The following is a 15,247-nucleotide window of genomic DNA, read 5'->3' on the forward strand; positions in this document are numbered from 1 at the left end:
GATCTCTCATTAACCAACAGACAATGGGGCCATTGTTTGCGGGGGGGGGGGGTTTATAGATGTCCGGGCTTTCCTAAGCTGAGTCGCGAGCCCCGATAAGGAAGAAGAATTTGAACCGATTTGAAAAGAAACAAAGATTAAGAATAAAGGACATCCATTTGTATTTGACTCCATGATATTAGCTTAATTGCATTTCGAGTAATTAATTTAGCCCGCGATCAAATGAAAATGTAATTCTTCACGAAGGAAACGGCGTAGCCACGTTTTTGACATCGCACTGCGGTAGAGCACGACAGAGGGCGGTGGAATCACCAGCCTGGGTCACTGGGTCAACGCGTTTCCTAACCAATGGGAGCCCGTGGGGTGGGGACACAGTTAGCCGTATTCCCTCAGCGGAAGGGGGCGTGGCTAAACTGGCACCAGGTGACCACGGGTCATTCCAATCACTTATTTTCACTCCTTGCATCTGAGGACCGAGGAGAGGAGGAAAGGTAAAATAAGAGACTGGGATGATACACCTCTCCTCCAAACCACAACAGAACCGTCTTTGGCACAAGCAATGCAGCCAGAAACATGCATTCAGTTGGGCCTGCATGGAACTACAGTAGGTGGGCCAGAATGACCTGGGCGGGCATTCACGGTTAAATGTGGTGGTTCAGCCATAGTGCACGGGTGGGCCGGGATGCTAAGTAGGAGGCCGCAGCCAAAGCAGGCTCGCCCGTGCCTAGGCCCGTGTTTCGCACTGCTCATCTCCAGGCTTCGAGCCCTGCTGAAAATGATTTATTTCTGGACTGAGTGGAAGAGGACAGTCCACAAATGCCAGACGGCGGAATGGTCAGAAACGCCGCTCAGTATGCACACGAGAGAGAGCAGATTAGCAATGAGGAGGGAGGGTGCACCAAGTACTGGAAACGTGGGTGCGAATAACTGACATCTGTCTTTCTCAATGAATATTACTTAAATTAGTACTACTACTATGAATTATTACTTACTTAAACAAAAATCTTTTTTTGAGCCTGCTGTATAGCTATGTGTGTGGGGTGCGGGATGTGGGGGGAAGGGGAGATAATTTCAAATGTAATATATAGAATACGTTAGATACGAATACGAATATGTTATATAGAATAATTTAGTCTTTCCCTTAAGACTGGGCAGTAGTTTCTATGGAGGTCCAAGTATTCACATTAAATCCTCCCCCAGTTCCCTCCTCTCACCAAAAAAATAAAATTAAAAAAAAGCCAGAGCTTATGCCGTTGCTTTCCCACACGCTGTCTTTAGCAGTCCAACAAGCACCACGACGAGCCGTGTTCCAAGGCCGTTACTGACAGGTGGGGGGGGAAGGGGGGGGATCCATTCTCAGTAATCTGCAAATAACACACTGTCACAGCACTAAAGCGGTGAAAGAACGGCGCGCGGGGGGGGGGGGGGGGGGAACGTCGAAACTCCCCGGCTGCTCACCGCTCCGGCGTGAAATTCCCATTTTCCCGCCAAATCCATGTGTCTTGGCGAGCCGACAGGATCACAATAACCACGTCAGTTTATTTTCTTATTAAAATAAAGAGCACCTACTGCGTCCTGAGGGACGTGTAAAAGCTCCCTAATCTTTTTTATTTCTCGTTCCCCTCTGTTTTTTTTTTTTTTTTTAACGTCCTCGTACGGCTTCTTTCCCTTCCCCGAAACGCCGTGCTGCAGATAAAATGCTAATGCTAACCGCGTCGCCGCGAATCCCGCGGCCGTGCCTCGACGGGGACGGGCGCGGCGTGTTTTTTTTTTGCCTGGTGGGTGACGCGCTTTCCCACGCGGTCCAATGCTGTATTAATGGATGCAACGTGTACGTAAAAAGTTGTGTAAGTCGCTATGGATAAGAGCGTCTGCTAAATGCCAGTAATGTAATGAAATGTCCATCTCACAAGGCCTTCCAGAGATAAAAAAAATATATATATATTGCGGAAATAAAGCGATATGAAACGATTTTTGCTTATTTTTTGCGATATCGCATCTTCGCCAGCTCGTAACTGTGAGCGCACGAGCGGGTCGTCGCGGAAACTGGCACGGCGAAGCAACGTAGCCCCTCGCAGCGGCGGCGGCAGCCCGGACACGCAGGCAGGCGGAGCACCGTTTCATACGACCGGCCGTTAGCCGCTAACGGGGAGGGCCCCGTGACAGGATTATACTCCCGTGCGCCATGTCCTCTCTCTCTACGTGTTCAATTTAATGCTTATTAAGGCAGTACAGCAATAGTATGCATACTACACCCGTAGTGATCTTGGTCCTATGAATTTAAAAAAATAACTAATATGAGATACATGTTATCTTTATCCTAACTGGACGGAGTGTAGCACAGTGGGTAAGGAACTGGGCTTGTAACCGAAAGGTCGCAGGTTCGATTCCTGGGTAAGGACACTGCCGTTGTACCCTTGAGCAAGGTACTTAACCGGAATTGCTTCAGTATATATCCAGCTGTATAAATGGATACAATGTAAAATGCTATGTAAAAAGTTGTGTAAGTCGCTCTGGATAAGAGCGTCTGCTAAATGCCTGTAATGTAATGTAATGTAACTGCTCTATGACTCTTTGGCCTAAGCTTGGTGGGTTGGTCATCTACCCACATTGCACACAGTTTACAATTAATCCACCCCCCCCCCCCCAACGCACACACAAACGCAGACACGCAAGTATGCATGCACACATGCACACACACAGCCCACTCCACTCATACAAATCTTCCTCACTTTGTTAATGGCTAACCCATCTCTACTCTTAATTTTCCGACCCTCTTGTTTAGTTTCTAAAGTAAAATTTTTAAGCTGAGTCAGGCTCTGGTAACTGTAACTCTGTGTTCTAGTCTTGTAACAGTAACACAGTAACATCTTTTCAATCCTTTCCAATAAATACATAAATAAATTGCCGGTGCAACTAACTGTTCCAAGACTGCACATCTATGGTATTCCACTGCTTCCTGTTTTTTTTAGTAGAGGTACGCACGAAATCTCTGCGCGCGGCGATGTTGATGTGCTCCAGGCTCATCCTGTTGTATTATATTCTCGAGTGTGTGGAAACTTATTAAAAAGTGGGTTGTGAATTCTGAGCGACAACTCAAGGGCAGGGTTTTTTTACAAAAAAAAAAATTTCTCGTCCCTTTTCCATAATTTGTGCGCCCGTCGTTCTTCGTCCGCTCCCGGTCCGCGACCGCTAATGGAATCTCCGTCCCGCCGGCGTCTCCCACGACACTGACGAACCGCCCCGCCCCGCCCGCCTGCGGAACCCGTCGGCCGAGAAAGACGCGTTCCGGTTTTAACCGTACGCAGAGCGAACTAACGCTCGGAAAGGAAAAGCGATTGTTTTATTTTTTATTTTTTTAAAGTGCTTCTCCCGACTGCCCACACCGTGTTGATTTTTTTTTTTTTTTTTTACCTGTTAAAGTGCGTGAGAAAAAAGAAAAAGAAAAAGCGAAACGGGCGAAATGCGAAACGCCTACGCGGGGGCTCGGCGACAGCGTTCCCTCCGTCAAAATCTCATTAGCGAGTTTCAGATTTTCAGACTGTGTTCAATAAAAACTCTGACGTGCTAAATAACACAGTGTCGCATACACTGAAGAAACCCCCCCCCCCCCCCCCCTTCTCCAGACAGGAGGTAGGAGGTTCGAAAACAAAGTTAGGCTTTGGGGACAAACCTTATGTGCGCGCGTCATTTCACAACACATATTTTCACAAGTTCGTATAAAGTTCTAATAATGTAATTACCACAATGCAGCATATTTTAATTGTGAGCTGTTTTCCAGGTATCGACATACATTTCGAAAAGGAGTTTTGAAATAAGTTATTCTACACGTACTCCTCAAACCTTTAACCTAAACATTTTTTTTTTTGTAATCGGAGAGAAGGAACCAGCATATGTTGATGTGAATTTGAAGTCTTTCATATGATTTTTCCCACTCAATTACGTATATTTTATTTATGTCAAACTGCAGTATCTGCCAGCGGACGTTACGCAAACAACCAGCAGCGAAGGTGCGAGCGTAGGAACGGGAGTGAACTTAGACGCACCGCCGAGCGATTAGAAACGATCGAGAATAAAAAGACCGCTCGGTCTCGCGATTAAAACGACGAGGACGATCTCCGGCGCTCGAACGAAAACGAAAACGATTGCCCCCGCTAAGCAAACCGCGGCAATTAAAAGAAAATTAGCGAACAGCGTGAACTTAAGCTTGTTTTAATAGCCTCTAAAGCAGCACATAAGAAGCCGAAGGAAGCATTACTCGGCAGGGTACGCTAATTAGCGCATTGCCGTTTGTAATCTCCTTCGCGCGGAGCTTAATAAAAACAACCTATCACGGCAGGACCCGCCAGGACCGCCGGCGGCCGTTCAGACTGCACCCCGAGTGACCAACGAAACGACGTCCGCTCAGTCAGAGAGAGGGATTCAAACCCAGGAAAAGTCTTCAGTTGGACAGCTTATCAATCGGGTCTCACTTGCTAGGTTAGGCGCGTGATCTGCGATGCCAATCATATCTTTTCCCCAGGGTTTATTTTGGAATAATTTAATGCCATTTCCCAGGAAACTGTATTTCACACACACACACACACACACACACACACACACACACATATACACACAGCCTCTGAACAACAGGTTTGTAAATCATTTATTACCACAAATGCTGTAATTCTAGTCTGAAGGTACAACTCGAGCAGGCTAACATGATGTGCTATCATTTTATATACTGTGTTCTGTCATCCTTGATAAACCACAGCATGCAGATTGAGGCTTTATTCAGACGTATTTCACACAAGGCCTCAGAGCAACACACACTGCGTCAAGAGAGGCCATATTGTCAGGCTCACGTGCGATAATCCACGTTAAGTAACAGTGCCGTGCTAAGCAGAGCCGCCATCGACGCTCCCACGTTGGGTCCCGTGAGCTAGCCTCCCGCTAACGCTACACACGTGTTTTTTTTTTTGTTCGTTTTTTTTCTTCAAGGTATTCCACAGAAAACAGCTGGCAGAAGCTACCGCGGGCGCAGATGAAAGTAACTAACGGAAGAAGCGCCGTGAGAAATCTCCGAGCGCGCCGCGTGTACGTTTAAAGAGCGGGGCCGGGTTGGGCGGCGCGTCCCCCGGCGGCCGGGACAGCTGCTTGAGGGGGAACCGCGGGGCGGGCTTGACGAGGGAAGAGACGGTCCCCGAAGAAGAGGCAACAAAACCAACATCTCCTCCCCCCCTTCCGCAGCTACACGGCAGTTAATCTCCTCATTAGAGCTAGCTCGGCTTTAGCCCTAAACACCTGTGCGTCTCCCTGGGCTACGCTATGCTGCGTGCGCCGTGTTTCTGAAGGCCTTGAGAACGAGGGGGGATGGTGGGTGGAGGGGAGGGGAGGGGAGGGGGGAGGGGGGAGGGGGGAACCCGCGCACAAGGCAAGATACGGTATAGCAGCTATTTGTCAGTCCTCCACAGCCATCGCTCTTAATCTGAGGGTAAATATTTGTTTGCAAACAGGAGGTTTGATTGAAAAAGGTGCCCGCAGCACCGAGCTGACAGTCACAAGGCAACAGGTAGGCTAACGGGCAGGCCAAAAGGCAGACAGACAGGTGCATGCGTGTAGCCCATGAAGGCGTGACGTCATAATACATGATCGGAACGTTCGTAACTGAACGTTCTAAATGCTGATGTCACAATCGCTACTGGTAATTGAAAGCAGTGGAGTTCTAGAACAAAAAAAAAAGCTACTCTTCAAAGGGTAGAGATGGTAGGGCACAGAAAGCTGAACCTTGTTTATTCGCCTGCTGGTCACCCTACGAAGACAGAGACTGCAAAAGGACCAGGGATCTGATGCTGAGCCTTCGCACAGTGGAGAAATCAAAGGCACGCCATCCAGCAAGATCCTTTAAGGCAAGGTTGTCCAAACAGCAGGGGACTCCGAGGAGCAGACTGACCGTAAGAACACAGCAAGATGTGAGCAAAAGCACAAGCAAAGCAAAAGAGAAGTATACTGATTATTTATATATAAATATAAATTATATTTATACTGATTCGTGTTCATTTCTGTGGAATCAGGTCAGCGTTTAGGCAGTCGGTAAGAATGCTAAAACGCTGTTCGCCCAATGCAAAACCCAAAACTTTTTGGTAAGCAAACCATAGTTTAATCAAAGCAAGCCACCTTCTACATGAAACGGCTCAGTTGAAAGATACACTGCTGGTAAAAAATTTTTTTTTAAAACACAGAATCAATCTATTTAAACAATACAAACACAATTTATAATTGTGGGTTTATGCAAAAAATATTTACTTATGTGTCCTTACCCCCCACCAACCACACACACACACACACATTACTGAAACATTTTCAGATAGCTAAGTTTGCTAGCTTTTGGTCACTCTTAAAAACATTATGCAACCGTCACTTACATAATTGTAAAATGGAAAGTCCTTTCAGCTCACTCTCATCTCCGTTATATATATTTCCATCATATAGTCACTGTTTCCCTTTGTTGCAGTCGCAGGCTCTCTGAATGTTCCGTCTCTGCATTTCTGCTGAATCATCACTGAACCAATCACGAGGTTCTGCATTGAGTTGTCACGACTACCCCGTCCGGAAAACCGTTCCGAACCTGCCCTATAATTACAAGGTTAGCCCTCCTCTTTTCAGAACATTATATAAAAATAAATGGTGGAGTGTAGGAGGAAGAGTAATCGCCACCTATAATTGGCCATTACTGTGCCTGAGCTTAGACACGGACCCTGCATTGATACTTTGGAGACGTGTACTGTTCGGACACGGTACATTGCGCATTATGATGGAACACGCAAGGCGCAAGAGTTCCATCATAATGTAGCCGGTGCAAGACGTTGGGAGCTGCAAGCAGGCTACCACGCTACACGCTGGATAGCACGTTTCTGAACAACTCAAGAAACCGCACATTTTAATGCAGACAAACCGAAAATCTAAAAGTCGCAACATTTTGCTTCCTGCTGAACTTTTTGTCCGCTACTTTTAGGGTTCGTGAGTTCTGTTTGGGGCGGCCACACCAATATAATGCATCACCTTTCCCCTGCAGGAGATGTGGGTCATTCTTTGCTCTGTATAGGTTAGCATTTGCTCTGCATGCTAAAAGCCAGGGTGTCATTAGCGCATGATTGGACAGCACCAGGGTGTCATTAGCGCATGATTGGACAGCACCAGGGTGTCATTAGCGCATGATTGGACAGCACCGGCCCGAGGAACGCTTCCATTACCATCTTGTTTCTGGGGTGAAATAAATAATTAAATAAACTCCCCTACTCTTCCAGAATGGAAAACGCAGCCCAGGTAAACAAGTTAGCGCGGAGAAATAATGAGCACGGATTTGCTAACGCGCTCCCCGAACCTGCATTTCTCAACCCCGCTGTAAATCGTTAAGGCGTGCGCGTCACGCAGTTTTCCCCTTGTCCTCCAGTGCGACGGCCATCTCTCCCCCACAGGGAACCGCGTGTGAGACAGGCCTTCTTCACCCGGCCATTACTCGTACGGTGGCCCGCGGGGTCAGTAAGCACCGCGACGGATTTCCGGGATAAACAATCCGCAGCCCGCGCGACTGGAGCTAGCGCTCGGAACATCGTGCTAAATAGCCGTTAGGGACCAAAGAAACACTGTGTCATTCTGAGGATTAAACTTAGCGGCGCTGCCCAACTAGCCGTCCGACAATTAAACCGAGCGCAACGGGGGATGGAGGGGGGGGGGGGGTGGGGGGAGCCGAAGGCGCTGTCGCCGCCGCCGCCGCCGCACCCCATAACAGTGATACACGGAGCGGGGCAGCGAACAGCAGTGAATACCGGCAGGGTTATTATTAAAAGAGTAACCGCTTTCACACTCCTTTCCCAGCATGCCTGCCGACAGTAGATCACGAGCCGTGCCGCCAAAAAAAACCAAAAAAAAACCTGTGAGCCCGAAGTTTCAGAGCTCAGGCTCTGCTTAAATCTGGGCCGTGACATCACATTTATTCAGCAGATGCTTTTATCCTAAGTGCATACCATTGGTCACTGGTCTGATGAGGTGCAGTACTCATTCTGTAACAGATATTCACAGCCGAGGACACAAAGTCCAGTTCACACAGTAAACGTTGCTCTGACGTAACCTACGCCAAGTCAGACGAGGAGGCGTGACAAGCGACAGCATGGAGACGGAGACGCAAGGCGCAGGAAGCGCTGGACGGAGGGGTCACAGCCGCCATCGGCACGACGGCGGGCTCGGGCGGCGTGCCGCGTGCCGCGTGCCGGTGAGACACGCCTGGGGGCTCGTTTACACCCCTCAACGAGGCAGGAGCACTCGAACCCGCGCCATCGCTCGAATCACGGGCACGTTTTATTTCTCAGATCCGCAGTTATCGGCTGCCTGGGTTTGTGTTTTTCTTTTTTTTTTTAGTGTCTGTTTGCGGGAACTTCTGTCCTAGGCGTCAACGAGGCGAACCCGTTCCGACGCGTGTAGCACTTTAAATTATAGACGCGTAGTCTGTTTCAATTATGCGACTGTGAGAACCGTTAGTTCGTTTGGAGAGGGAACCGTACGTTAGGGTTTGCGTTAGAGACGTGCAAAGAGAGAGCGCATGTGTGTGCGTGCGCGTGCGTACGCATGCGTGTGAAACTGGACCTGGAAACCTTGGCGCACGTGAATGTAGAGCGCGACTTAGGAATGTCCTACGTTGCCGTTTTAACCAGCATACTGGTTTAGTGCAGAAATGGAAAAAAAGCTGGGCAAAATGTTGATAAAAGACGACCTTGAAATTCAATATTTACACAAACTACAATTTAAAAGCTTAAATAGCTACAAGGCAGTGGTTTTTTGGCATGTGATTCTGCTGCATATATTAGCAGATATTTCCATTTGAGACTTTAAGTGTACACTAGAGACAAACAAGGCCCAGAATTAATATCCATTGGCCTTAGTGGTGTAATGAAAAAATTTGGTGGTGGCGGTGATGGTGGGGGGTGTCCTAATTCTAATTCCACTTAAGTAAACGCAGCATCTGGGCGATTTCTTAAGAGTCATCAGTCAACAGGACGCAACTGCGCTAATTTCCTTAGCTGTAACAAGCCCGGGTCTGACGTGAATGACAATGGCGGCATCGGAACAGCTGAGGGGGAACTGAACCGATCGGTGCGTGACAGAGGGGAGCTCGCGATTTTTAGACCGTTGGGTTTTTCAATTGTTGATGCTGCCGGTATCTTTTTTTCACAAGCCTTTGACTTTAAACGTTAACGAGGTACCATCAAAATAGTACCGTGTTCTTATCAGGGGGTCGCGCATTGTCATTCAAAGCAAACCCAATATTTTTCCCACCCCCCCCCCCCCCCTCATTAGCATCAGCACATTAGACCCTCCCAGGTCCAGATGTACAACTGACGAGGCACCAGTGGGGGGCCATTTTAGGGGAAGACATAAAAAATGTGTTTACATAAATGATCTCTGTGCTGCGAGCAATGCAGCCGATGGCCAGTGCTGCCTGCACATCAATTGCCTGCGTTTATGAGCCCCGGTGGTCACCGTCTACAGACGGTTGCAATAAATCAATTAACGCATCCATCACAGCATACTTTAAATGTAATATTGCGTGGGATGCTTTAGTTTCATGAGTCCGAATGTATTTGCAATGAGGAGGAAAGAAAACTGTCAGCACGTTGAGCTTTTAGCTCTCATATATTTAACACTTCAGACACTTTGTCAGACAAAATGTGTTTGTAGAATATATTACGTAATGTAGAATGCATTAGGGGAAATTCACTATAAATGGTGACGCATTAAGAAGTATTCTTAAAAGTAGCTTGCTTTTGGGGTGTCTCCTGGCGTGGACGTCTCTCCATCTCTCTTCCCCTGTTCTTCCTGTCTCTCTACACGGTCTTGTCCAGTAAAGCTGAAAAGCCCATAAAATATATTTTTTAAAATAATAAAAGTAGCTTGCTTCCCCCCTGCCTGTCACCCCCCCCCCCCTTCCCTGCCCCCCACCCCCTCCACCTCCCTCTCCTTGCAAGGTTACAGAAAATAAATACATTTACATAGCTAGTTTACTAATCCATTGATAGAGGTCTGTTGATGGAAGTTTTTGTCAACTTATTCTCAATATTCTCTGAATATTTTTTATCATTCAGGACGACTGCTCCTTATTTATAAGAGTACTGAATAATAATACAAAGCATTTTGAGAATGTATTTTGCTGCTCACCGATATAAAATGGGATCAAGTCCTTCATTGAACATGGCCTCTGCTGTGGATTCGAAACTGTTTTCACTGTTTTCACTCAGAACTATTCACTCAGACGAGTGATTTATTCAAAGGTCTCCAAATGTTGAGTCTTCTGTTCAGACTTAGGCATTGAAAAATAATTTTTTTTGTCATAAAACAACTTTCGTAGGCATGAAAGTCTCAAGAACCTTGAGTCTCATGCATAATGCTTCCAGCTTGGGCACTGAAAACGTTCTGGCCTGCTTATGGTGGAGAAACAATGCATGTCCTTTTATCCAAGCTTAATAACTGATACACTGTTAGAGCTGTAATTTCATTATCTAAAATTGCTTCTCAGTCATCACTATAATAGCTTGCCTCTGGTTGGCAGTGTGCTGGGGTCAGGATACAGTATACTGTCTCTGCTCAGTCGTTGCAGGTCTTATTGGATATATTGAGGGACTGCTTGGCCAGTAATTGTCAGAGAAGCTTATATTTGGGCTTGTTTTGTTCCAGAGAACCTATACAAACAGGAGATGTCAGCCTTATTTTGTACACAATACTTTTGGCGTGTATGCAACAGCAAACGGACAACAATGACAAGTCTATCGAACATGGTCCATTCTGTCGAAGTTTCTCTGAGTTTTTGGGACTAAAAATGATTGTGGATTGTGGATTGAGTTCCAAACCCCAAAGATGGTGAGGACCCAACTTGTTTGTCCACCCCACATGTTACAAAATGAGGAACCATTGTGGCTAAAACGGCTTGGTGAAATATTTTATAGAGATAGAACCGTGAGTTTCAACACTTTCAAATGGTGTGCTGTGTGACCAGATTGATTGAAAATTTCACTGTGAAAAAACTGAATGAATGTCAATAAACCCATTGTGGCCTGAATAAGGGGCAATGCAACTTAAAGGATTAATATTTGTTCAAGAAATCAATTGTACTTATCAATGTGTTTGACTAGTAAGTTCAGTTTTTAATTCTAAATGTGTTCAGCTAATTTGCTTGCTGCATTGATGTTGTATCATCTTCAGATGCTCCAAGTGATTAATGGAAAAGAAACAGCCACCTGGTCACAGGTATTTATAATAAGCACGCGACAGAATGGTCTGTAGGTTTTTTTGCTTTCTAAAAGCTTACCTGGGTGTTAAGAAACGAACAAAAGTGGCTTTCCTCATCGATTTGGATGTTACCACAACTTACTACACAGTAATTTATGAAGTGCTTGTCTGTCAATGTTTTTTGCATAAATAAAGTCACATGCTTCACAATATGAAATTGGAAATTAGTTTCCTTGATTAACATTATTATGTGCAGAAAAAACCTCTATACACGCATTATAGGGCGTTTTCAGTTACTGTTACAATTGTTCCGGCCCTCTGTTACAATTATATTAAACTAGATTGTATGAACGTAACATCGGACCCCTTGTACTTTGGTTTAAATTGTATCTGACTGGCTGAAGTTTTCGACGTAATTGAAATGGGTAGAATCTACCGACATGTCAAAGCTGTTTGAAGTCAAATTTCATAGCGCTAGGCTAAATATTTTCTGAGTAAATGACCAAATTCAAAAACTTTTTTAGTGACTCACCCCTATATATCAGACGGTGTAATACATTCTGCAGCATTTCACATGTTTGAAGTGAATGCATATTCAATTGTGTTCATTCTTCTTGCTGATTAATAATCTAAATGCTCCAGATTGCTGCGCCATGTTTCTTCCTTTTGGCACGTCATGGCCGTAGTCGAGCAGGAAGTGGGAAAATTCCGACCCAAAACTCCTCGGAGAGCACCTGGGCAGAAGGAGGACGGATCGTTCCGGAACTTTTTTTTTTCCGAGGGTTGAATTTATGAAGCGTTACCGTGTGACGAGATTGGGGTCTCCCATTTAAGAGCGCGCATTTGTGATTTATCCGCCCGCCCCCGTCTCGCCAATCTCAGAGTTTAATGGTAAACGCGCTCGGTGGAGCTTCGATTGCTCCGGTTCAATCAGGAGCTTTGACATGACTGATTGTTTTTTTTTTTTTTGTTTTTTTCGTCTTTTCGTTCCCATTACAGGTTCCCATCTTCCAACATGCATGAGGACCGTGCTCTTTAATTTCCGGGTACATTCGGAAACCCTGATAAATCAAATAAGTTCATCCATTGTTAATGGCAACTCTTGTGTTGTGCGTCTCGTCCCATGAAGAATTTATGACGGCAAAGCTGAAATATAATAATACAGGCCTGCCTTGACCTTGAACAAAAGACTGGCTTAACCACCCCCCCACCCCCCCCACCCCCCCACCCCGCTCCAAAGCCCCAAGCCCTGGGCCCACACACACACACACACATCCTCAGTTTCCTCTGCGTTGTGTTCCCGGACACCATCGCGGCCACTTTTTACGTTTTCGGGGTTAATTGAAAATAACGGTCAGGGTTGACCGCCGGCACCAAAAGTCGACTCGGGCTTAGAACCTGTTGCCGGGGCGCCGCCCAGAAACTTTGCGGTTAAGTTGGGTAGACCGGCTCTCTGACGACCGGCTGAGCGCTATCCGTTTTACACACAGAGGGAGAGAACGGGCCTTCGGTGTGGAGCCCCATATGCAGACTACTCACACGCCCGATTCTCCTGAAGGCTTTAGCACCAGCCACAAGCCCGTGTTTCGATGTAAGAGAAACGCTCAGCCATGTTCCCCTTGGCCCCCAGCTGACCCCGCTTTTTTCCCCCATCTTCCCTTTTTCTCCACGGTCGCTTCAATGTTCCCCCCCCCCCCCCCCCCCCGCCCCCGGTGCTGACTTCACATTTTCTACATCAGCGTCGACCCTCCGGCCCCTTTGGTAAACACGGCGGCGGGGGGGGGGAAGACAAACACGCTTCAGAAAGCTCGACGTGCGGGAAAACTACAACTCCCAGGAGCCCGACCGCAGTGGGCGGGCCTGAAGGTCAGATGAAGGGCATCGCGCGGTTTCCACGGCTCCACTCTCCGCGACTCAGACCGCCGCGGCGCCATTTTGTTTGCAGAATCTATAATAAGCTCCAAAACGGAGGGGTGGAGGGGTGGGTAATGGGTAATGGGGGGGGTGTGTGAGATAATAAATAAATAAAAGAAGATGTATTTGTGGCCATGAGCCCGGGGGACATTAGGCCTGTGGAGGTGACTCCGGAGATAAACAGAAATAATCGATAGATTCTCACTTACAAATCTTGCCAGCGTGACGCGGAGGCCGCCCGGGCCGTCCATTACTACAGAATCCACTCTGAGCCTCGGCGATAAAGCAAGCCCCCCTCTCCTGCCACCGCCCCCGCCGCTCGGCCGGGGAGAGGGAGAAATACAGCATCATTTAGAATTAATTGAAGAAAAATAGCTTAATAGCCCAGTTTAGACCTCCAAGGTTTCCTATAAATTCTTTTTTTTTGGGGGGGGGGGGTGGGTGTGGATAAGTGTCTGTTGTCCGGAAGAATCTGGGGGGGGGGGGGGGGTGGGGGGGGGGGATAGATGGGCACCCGGAGAAATAGAGAAATATCCCAGGCGAAGTCAGTTCTTTAATCTGCACACGCTCATTGCAAACCCTGTGCTGCATACTGTCTCCGCAGTAGATTGTGTGTTTATCAATCACGCCTGCACGGATCGGATCGCCTTGCCAACTGTATCGCGGTGTTGCCCCAGCAACAGTCGCGTCTGAAAAAAAAACCCATACGCCCATAAGCACATACTGTCCTCCCATTCGCTCACTCAGGACCACAGTACAGCTGCAGTTTCTCTTGTCTAAATGTAATTTCTGTGTGAGCTTTGGATAGTGCATTTTAAGCAAGTTCAATATATATATATATTTTTTTTTTTCCTCAACTTTTCCAAGGTTTAAGAAAACATTCTAGAAGGCGGAGGTATTCCAGCCATGTTTATTTTTGGAGCTTTTTCAAGATTAGGAAGAAAAAAAAACACATGAAGGAGAGGCGGTCCAAAAATGTTTCCATTTGGTCCAGTTTATGATATTATTAAGAGTGAAATAACCCAGTACGCAGCAGAATATTCAGTTTAAAAAAGCATTTTAGTTCAGTGAAGTACATTTTATCTCTCTTGCACTCGCATAACCTCACACGGAACATTTTACAGAGAGTAATTGGTACAGTAGCCTTCAGAAAATTAATGATCACTGGCTCTTTATTCTTTCAATTAAGCTCAGCTAAGATGTAATATATCTGTGCTTTGGTGAAACAGGAAAAAAAAACTTATGAAAAAAAAAAAGAACAACTAGTCTAAATGGCAGGAAAATGTAAATATAAAAGTTGCTAACTATGTTATGTTATTATCATGTTATGAATATAAGTGTGTGTGTGTGTTTGCAGACCAAATGACACACCAGTGTAAGGTAACTTAATAAGGTGTTGAGACATCACCGAGGTGCCCAGATCTGCCTGCGTATACCCGTGCGTGCTGTGGAATTGATTTGACCAGCTTTTGGAACGATGCAGAAAGAATCGGACGACACTCTTGCGCAGGAAAGTCAATCAGCTCACACCTGGTTTATCAAACTAGAAAATGGTGTCGAGTGCCCTTCCGGAACATTCCATTAAACATGTCTGCCAAACCACACATCCAGTAGGTTTTCAGTCCAACCCTAACAAAGCAAATCTTTTCGAGATGTTAATTAGCACTGAAATGAAAACCTAGTGGAAGGTAGATCTCCAGGAACAGGACTGGGCGGTCCCTGCCAGAAATGATTCGTCTGGGGAGAGAACTGAAGGAAAAGGGGGTGACACAAAGATAATGTCAGGGTTCCTGCTCCTCGACCAATGAACAAGCTCTGCTGCTCTGTGGATGGGGGCATCTCCATCTTTAGAGACTCTACTCTCTGCAGAAAAGGAATGCTTTAACATGGTGAAGATAATCACTCGGTCCCATTTCGTAATGATTGACACTGACCTTACACTTCAAAGGGTACAAGTGTACATGACACTCACTTTCATGACAGGAAAATACACTCCAACCGATTACAGAAACTTCAGAATCCATCACTTGTCGATGCCGTTGGGTTTTCTGGCTATTACAACAGCCAGAAATTA

This window comes from Anguilla anguilla, chromosome 14, assembly GCF_013347855.1.
Source record: "Anguilla anguilla isolate fAngAng1 chromosome 14, fAngAng1.pri, whole genome shotgun sequence".
Classification (NCBI taxonomy): domain Eukaryota; kingdom Metazoa; phylum Chordata; class Actinopteri; order Anguilliformes; family Anguillidae; genus Anguilla; species Anguilla anguilla.